This window comes from Atta cephalotes (genome assembly GCF_000143395.1).
Source record: "Atta cephalotes unplaced genomic scaffold scaffold00001, whole genome shotgun sequence".
Taxonomy (NCBI): Eukaryota; Metazoa; Arthropoda; class Insecta; order Hymenoptera; family Formicidae; genus Atta; species Atta cephalotes.
In genome coordinates, this window is record NW_012130065.1 from 5,149,548 (window position 1) to 5,158,369 (window position 8,822).

The following is an 8,822-nucleotide window of genomic DNA, read 5'->3' on the forward strand; positions in this document are numbered from 1 at the left end:
GAGAGAGAGAGAGGTATAGCATTTGTTGCACTTGGACTTGTACTATGAAGCTCGCGCTCGGTAGTGAGATTGAGGAGGATGAGGAAAGAGTGAGAGAGACAGTGAGAGAAACTAAGAAAGAGAGAGAAGTAGAAGAGAGAGGTAAGGAAATAGCTAACGATTGCGGTAACAGAAGGAAAGAGAAAGAAAAGGAATGACAGCTATCAAGCTAGTCGCGAAACAAAATGATTAAGGCTTGCGTGGAAGGATTTGAAAATTGTACAGAACATGAAATTAGAGGCGAGCAATTGAGGTTTTGCATTTTTCTGACAGCGAATAAGGTAATAATAGTGTTGATTCTGTAAATATTACGAAACGTAATAATAAAAGTTTTCTCCGAATAAATGTCTTTGGAAAGAGCGATGTAAATCAACTTAAAAATTCAACAATGAAGATACATGTATAATTATTTTTCGAGAATGTGAGAACTTTTAATTTTTTTCTCTTTATAAAACTATTGTAACTGCAGCACGACTTGAGAGTGGTTTGCAACAAGTGCTCAAATAGCAGCCATAAAAATTTCTCACGGTAAACGCGATTACTCAATAATGTTCCTCTTTACATTAATAACTTTTTTTTTATGTTAACACTTATGAATAACAGTACAAATATATCGTGTTAGGAACCGTTTCTTACAGATAAACGCTATCCCGCAATGCCTAACTACTAATGTTACAATCGTAATAAATTTCTTCGAACAGAGTTTCAATAATGTATTGAAAAATTTGATGAACGATACTTAATGGTAATTGTCAAATGAAGTATGTATTTAAACGTAAAGACTTTCTTTTCTTTTGCCTTCTCGATGGCATTTAAACGTGACCTTTTGAAGTCTTGAAAGTTCTTTGCCGGCAGCATCCGTTCACACGTTTCGTCTATCTCTTCTCATTTACTTCCTTTTTCCGAGTGAAAAGTGCTGCTCTAGTCGAAATTCGGTATATTTGAATACCACACCGCAGTTTAAGCTCGCCAACCTTAATTATGCGCGGATTTGCACGGATTTTCTCCCATTTTATCGTTAATGATACAGTTAAAATTTCAAAATTTACATTAATATGGTAATACTATTACGCTAATAGTTTACTATCTTACTTTATTTTAAGATTAATTGAATTTGTGAGGACAAATGATACATATCTTAAATTTTTTGTTTATATTTTTTTTATTTGTATCATTAACTTTAGAATTAATTAAAAAGTTTAACAAAGAATGAGGATTTATATAATTTTTCATTTGTAATTAATCAAATTTTTTCGTTATCTTTTGAAAATTTTGGTATATTATGTATATATCTTGTCATACGTAACAATTTACTTTGAAATATTCGTCGTATTCAAGTAAAATTCTTATATATACATTGTATGTCGAATCTTAATTCTTGTAATTGAAACTAATTGTTATTCAAGAAATATTTTTAGTTTCTGAAATTTTTACGATTTTATGAAGTGGAAAATAGCAATATATTTTATTCATTGATTAGTTTTTGTTTATTTAACAATATTTTATTTATATCTTTTTACAACTTTTGTAGTCTGTTATCTTTATACAAAAAATGTTAATTTTAACATTTTTGCATATCTCTGACAGTCCATATGTATATGTTTTTGAGTTAAAATTAATATTTTATTTTTAATAGTGTAAGATTTCTTAAATTAAATAATTAATTTTATATAGTATTGTATTGGAATTCTCATATCAAATCTTGTTATCCAAATGAAAACATTATCTTAAAAACAATTTTGTTTTATTTTATTGTATTTTATTATTTATATTAAAAATAAAATCGCATGGAAAACTGTGATATCGCGATCTTAAAAAAATTGAAACAAGCACATAACGAAACTTTTTATCTTACCTGTGAAACTTGCTTGAAGTTGCCAAATTTTTCTAAGGCTTCTGCAGAACGAAAACCTTAAGATAAGCTCTTCTAACTTGGAACGCTCAGCTGTGGATTGCTGCAGCAAGTTGTGGAGTGAAGATAAGTGATGTGAAAAAGAGGGTGGCGAAATCGTATCTTCTTTTGACAAAGAAGAGAGAAAAGCGGTTAAAAATCAAGAAAGATCATACTACAGCGACGCAGTGCACTATGTTTTCGACAGTCAGTAAAATTATTTAGACATAATTTTACATGTATATGCGATTGTAAGCTCTCGATATATTTCGCATAATAATATTAATAATGATGATGATAATAATATTGTATAAATATTTTATAAATATATAAATTGATAAAATATATCAAAAGCTTATCTAATTTATCTAAAGCTTAGGGATATTTTTACAATGTACTTTCTATATAATTCTACATAATTATTAAAATAAAAAAATCTTTTATTGGAAGAAGAAGGAGATTAAAATACATATCTTTTTAATATCAATACAGTTTTGGTAAAATATTAAATTATATTGATTTGTATTATTTGGACAACTGTTATATTTATGTTTATATTAATATGTACCATATTATTAATAACGACAGCCGTTTTCAGATTGCAATACAGACTTTTGCATAACTCGTAACTCATATCAATGCATAAGCGAATCAGAATCTTTTTCTCTCATATCACGAAAAAGAAGAATTTTTATTGTCGATTCTTTTATGTACTATGCGTTATGCAAATAAAAGCTTGTACTGCGGCCATTAGATTTATGTATCAATGTTTGCATCTGGTATCAATTAAGCTGCATTTTTATAAATGTAAATTATTAGAAAATATACATAGGAAGAACATTTAAATAGATACTAAACTAATTTTCGTAATGCCATTGACAAATAAAGTTCATTGTACATAGCAATGAAGGAATTCATCGGAAAAAAATCCGTCGTCCCCGGAAAAACCAGTTCTGTCGGTGACATCGTGTTACATGACAACGCTTTTAATAAACTCAATTTCTCTAATCGTTTAAGCGTAATTCCGGCTACTTAGTCGCAGCAAGCGATAGAGTATAAGTGTAGGTGCTTTTTACGCTTAAGGTCAAATCTGCCTATTTCCGCACATTATTTTCATAGTAACATTCATTAAGAACGGATGCATGCATAGAGGTAGCCCAAATAATCAAAACAAAAAATAAAAACAGTTATAACTGCGGAATAATTTTACGTTCTAATTCGTTCTAGCGTTTATAATTGTTATCACATTATTGTTATTGTAGCGGAAATCAGGAAGAGAATCTGCTTAAGCGTTTAGACTTCGATTAGCAATATCAAATGTTATTAAGAAACCAAACTATCGTCTATTCTGTTCTCTAATACGTCTTCTCGAGAGACGCAACCATATTCAAAATATCGCGGTGACGAACCGAGCGTTAATCGCGATGTTTCCACAGCATGCGAGTGGCAGCGTCGGCTGGTAGCTTTTAATTCCCTTGAGGGTTGTAGTCGAGCACCTCATAACTTTTGTAATTAAATCTAGCACTCGGCTCGAAATACGCGCGCGACGAAATGGTCGTCGTCGTTCTCGTATATTTCTCCCTTTGGCTTAGTCTTTCGCTCTCTCATTCTTTCTCTTCACAGCCATCTTCCAACGCTTTTCGTTTTTTTTTCTTCCGTTGTACGGAAAGATCCCGTGGTACATAAGTTCGGCTCTTTGTTCGCGCGATTATCATGACGGAAAATTGTTGCTGACAGACTCGAGTGTACGTGAAGTATGTTGAGCACGTGGCGCACAATCAAATACCTAGAAGAAGCTAATTAGAGACGATGCTTTAAGTCTCCGTTGAATCCATGATTGAATCTTTAAGATTGTTATGAATACGCATTTATTCTCCTTTTTTACATTTTTTAAAATATTATCATATATTTTTTTATATTTAATGTATCTTTTAATATTATTATCTTTAATTATAATCTACAGCAAATATTTTCTCATAAAATTAAAGATAGTAGTAAAATCCATTTTTGTTATATTGTTAAGAGTTGTTGAAACTCGTCACAGTTTACACACAAAAACGGAGTACTATTACTGAATTCTTCAGAGAAGAAGGAATGAGCAAATATTTTTTACTACTAAATTCATATTACTAATTCCTTACTACTAGATTCAATATTTAATATTATACAATTATAATATTTGACATTTAATATAGTAGAAGTAGTAGAAGAAGAAAAATTATTTGATAGTGTGTTTTACAGATAATTAATTTGATTATTTGATTATTTGAAATAAATTTCGAGAACACTATTCTTTAGGACTGCACCGAAAAAATTGTATTCTTAACTTAAGAATATCCCACTTATCTATATTATGTTTTCCTCTAAAATAAGCGTCAAAACGACTCTCTTAGTTTAAGAGAGAAATTATCTAAATTATCATATTCTAATACAAGAACGTACAGGATGTCCTATTTTAAACGATAATCTCAAATATCTTTTGAACAATACATTTTAGAAAAAAATGTTTCAAGGGAACAAAGGTTTTAAGGGAACATCATCAAAAACTACACGAAGCGCGCGCATGTAGCGATGATTGTCTTCGCAAATCAAAAATATATTATTAATTTAAAAGAAAATTATTAGATTCTTATATCTGTTAAGAAGAAATATTAAATACATCTTTCAAGAATACAATTTTTTCGGTGTGATTTTATAAAATAGTTGTAAAATATTTTTTTAGATGTCATATTTTCTAAAGTAATATTTTCTGGTAATTTCATAATATCGTTCTTTTACTTCAAAAATGACACAATTTAAAAAATGTGATTTTCGAATTATTGTTATAAATGAGTTACGTAAAAAGATTACTCTATCTATCAAAAAACTTTATTTACCAAATAGCATTTCTGTTATTTAAAGTTTTTAAAAAAATCACAATTCCTTCTATTAGTGACATTTTGAGTTATGTCATTTTTAAATAAAAAAGAAAGAAAAAGTTTTACAAAGAACATTTAGAGTTAAAATAGTTTTCGTTTTAAAATAGTGATCGAACTTTGAAGAAGAATTTCATTTTTGATTTAGTCATTTTAGCGCGCGCGCTGATCGAGTACAAAATATCACTAACAGTTTAAAATATAGACCATTAGTTGATATTTCAATCATATCATTTTTGACAAATTATTCTACATTGATTATAATTTTATAGAATATTAAAATCTACAACTTAAAAAAAGTGATTTTTTTCAAAGTTGTGGAATAAAAGTAACAAACATGATATTTACTTATTTATGTTCCTAAAAGTATATTCTATGCCGATATTATTTGATTAATCAATAATTTTCTATTAAGTTGAAAAATAATTCTTTTTTCTTAAAAACTTAATTTTTTGAGTTGTATTAATTTTGAAGTAACGAGAACGATATCTATGTTATAAATTAGATAACAATGTGATGTTTATCTGCTCATATATTGTTATTTATCAAACAAGCAAATTTTTCGCGGCATTAATATGTCGCACGTACTATTATCGATAGCTCAATTATCGATAAGAATCAGCACTAGAATTCTTCTCATCTAACTAAGCCTCGCAATCGCGATCCAACTTACAGTCGCCGCTGGCCGTTCCCATGACTCGCTGATTCGAAAACAATCGGTAGAACGAGGAGTGAAGGAAAGCTCGTACAAAGATCGAATAGAATGTGGACGGTAAAGGAAGAGCGAGAGGAGAGAGGAATAATAAGAACGAACGAAGAACCCGAGAGTGAAAGAGACGTTTGATGCCCGATCTGGTTTTACTACGCGAAACCTGAAGCTTCTGTCGCCGTCTCTCTCGGAATTGAAAGGCATGGGCATGCCCGTCGACTACGATAACTTGACATAACTCAATTTTTTGCGATCGGATGCAGTGCGTGTTTGCGACCCTAAACAAATCTCTCAAAACGTATCACGATATCGACGCTTATTCCGACGAAGTTTATTAAGCGGAAATCAATGCATCGACAGATTTAAACTCTTCCACGAATTTGATAGGATTCTTGAATCATTTATTTGTGAATTTTTTTACATTTAAAATCATTTAATACATGATTTAATACATTTTCATTGACACTTCATTAATTCAAGTTGATTAAGAGTTCATAGCTGAGAGGAAGCGCGATGTAAATTACAATAGTAATTATGACAAAAATATGTATGCAAATAGTAGGGTACAATTTCGAATATGGTATAATTTTGAAGAAAATAAAATTTGAATCCAATTTTCAAGGTTCATGTTTGTAATTTTCTCATTATATGGAGAGTACTGAAGAATACAGGAAAAATTTAAACTTGAACTTCGAAAATTGGATTTAAATTTTATTTCATTTAGAATTATACTATATTCAAAATTGTACTATCTTATTCTAATATATTAAAACTTGATTTTTTAGGGAATAAAGAAATTACATAATATTTTATATTGAGTAGGATTTCATATGAGATAGAAATTATATACTTCGTATAAATAATAATTTTTAAGTAATTTTTTATTTATTAATACTTCTCGTAGTATAAATTGGCAATTTTGAATTTCCGCAAATTTGAATTTCCTACCACATCCATATGCAGAGTGTAGCCCGCAATGACACGTAATTATGCGTGGAACGGTATTACCATATCTGTATCATGCGCCTAATTACATTCCTACATGTGAATCAGCCGAACGACGTGATCAGCTATGTGCTCTCTCCGGATCTGCTTCGAGTTGGGCTTCGCGACTCGTAAACGCCGGTCGCGTTCGTTCCGTTCTCTCGTTGTCGTCTGTCGTCGAACGCGCACGCACCCGCGACGCTTGACGGCATACAGAATCGATCCTGAGAATCGAACTTCCGGCGGTAACTTCTTCCGGTACGATGCATTATCCGAGGATAATCAGATGAGTCTAAGAAATACTAGGATATCATTTAAATCCATGTCTTACGAAATTATTCTGTATGCCTGTAAAAAAATCTCCTGTGCTCTTCTTTCGCAGAATTATCATAACTTCTATATATGTATATTACTTGTTCTATAAAACTGAAATACGAGTTATCTACATAAAAAATACTGTGGAAAAATTAAGAAAGGAAGGAGGGAAGTAATATTCAAACATATGAAACAAGAATTTTGTAGAATATTATCTATTATAAGTACTATCTTATATTATTTCGTTTTACATGTTATATCAATTGCTCATCTTTATTTTAATGTAGTACATTCTATCTTCATTTCACGTATGCAATAATACGCTTCTGTTTTTGAATGCTACTATATAGTCTATATGTATACATATATGCATTTACATTTGCGATCCGTTCCTATCGTAATATATACGGTATGAAGCACGTGAGTGACACGGGAAGAGAACGGGTTTAATGACGACAAACGGATGGAATATGTAATCTTCGAACGCAATCATCGAGTAGTTGTCGTGCGAGCAGACTTCGCTTCGCCTTCTCTTTATCTTTGTCTCTTTTTTCCGAGTGTATACTTCCTCGAGTACCCTTTATCGCGACTAATTTTCTTCCCCATTCTGTTCCCGCTCCTTCGCCGAAATAACAGCCGAGGGTATCAATGGCTGCTAATTTATCGTCACCGTTCGCTTGATGGCGACATCCGGCTTCACACCGTGTCGACCAACCAAAGTTGTCCGCGTATATTTCGTGCGATTAAATTTTCTATTATGAAACTTTTATTATTTTTTTATAAAGAAAATTCATTGGAACAAATACAACATTTATTTTAAACGTACCAGCAATAAATAAGCAGTTTAATCAAATTTTATGTATTAATTTTATATAGAATATTTTTAAATAGATTATCTCTCTCTTTTTCTTTTTATGTAGTTATTATAACAAGTACTGAAGACTAGCAAGACTTGTTACTAATTTTATCTAGAGCATTGATTCTCAGCACAGATTTAATAAATTAAAATAATTTTCTATTTTGCAAAATTTATTGTACTCCTTATAGATCACTCTATTCGTATAATCTCACTCGAAGACTTTTCTTTTCACGAAAGTAAATTTTTGTTTTCTGTTGCACTTCACACTAATGCTCAATTACTATCCATCGTCGAATATCTGCATTATATTCAAGATCTAGTTTTTTATCTGGACATTTCAGAATATTTATATCGATATTTATTCGTTCCGATGGTGTTGTGATAATATATATATATGAGACGTAACGAAAGGAAGACGGTGGAGTCAGTCAAGAACACGTCATTTAGTTCAATCCGAGAGATTGGAAACGGGAAGAAAGTGGAACAGAGAGAAAAGAGAAAGAGATGTAACGAAGATAAAGAAGGAGAGTGAAAGAGTTCAAGGAACGAGAAGGAAAGGATGGAGAAGAATAGAAGAACTTCGTGAGTAGGTTCGGAGCGATGAAGAACGGTGGATCGCGGTCGAGGAGAATCGAGATAGGGAGAGAGGGAGAATCTCCCTACGTCTTCGGTCTGTTCCTTTCTTCATCCTTCGTGCCCAAGCTTCGGCTGTTTTCATGGCCGTCATTTAGTAGGTTCGTTCACCCCTGGACGCAGGGCCGCGCGCAAGTGAGAAAGAGGGAAAGACAGAAAGAGAGTGATTCCGAGGAGAGTGGAAAGAAGGACGAAGCACGCGGAGGAAGAAGAGGAGGGTTAGTAGAAACATGGTAGAGAGAAGGAAGAAGAGGAGAGAGAGAGAGAGAGAGAGAGAGAGAGAGAGAGAGAGAGAGAGAGAGAGAGAGAGAGAGAGAGAGAGAGAGAGAGAGAGAGAGAGAGAGAGAGAGAGAGAGAGAGAGAGAGAGAGAGAGAGAGAGAGAGAGAGAGAGAGAGAGAGAGAGAGAGAGAGAGAGAGAGAGTAGAGAGAGAGAGAGAGAGAGAGAGAGAGAGAGAGAGAGAGAGAGTAGTAGAGAG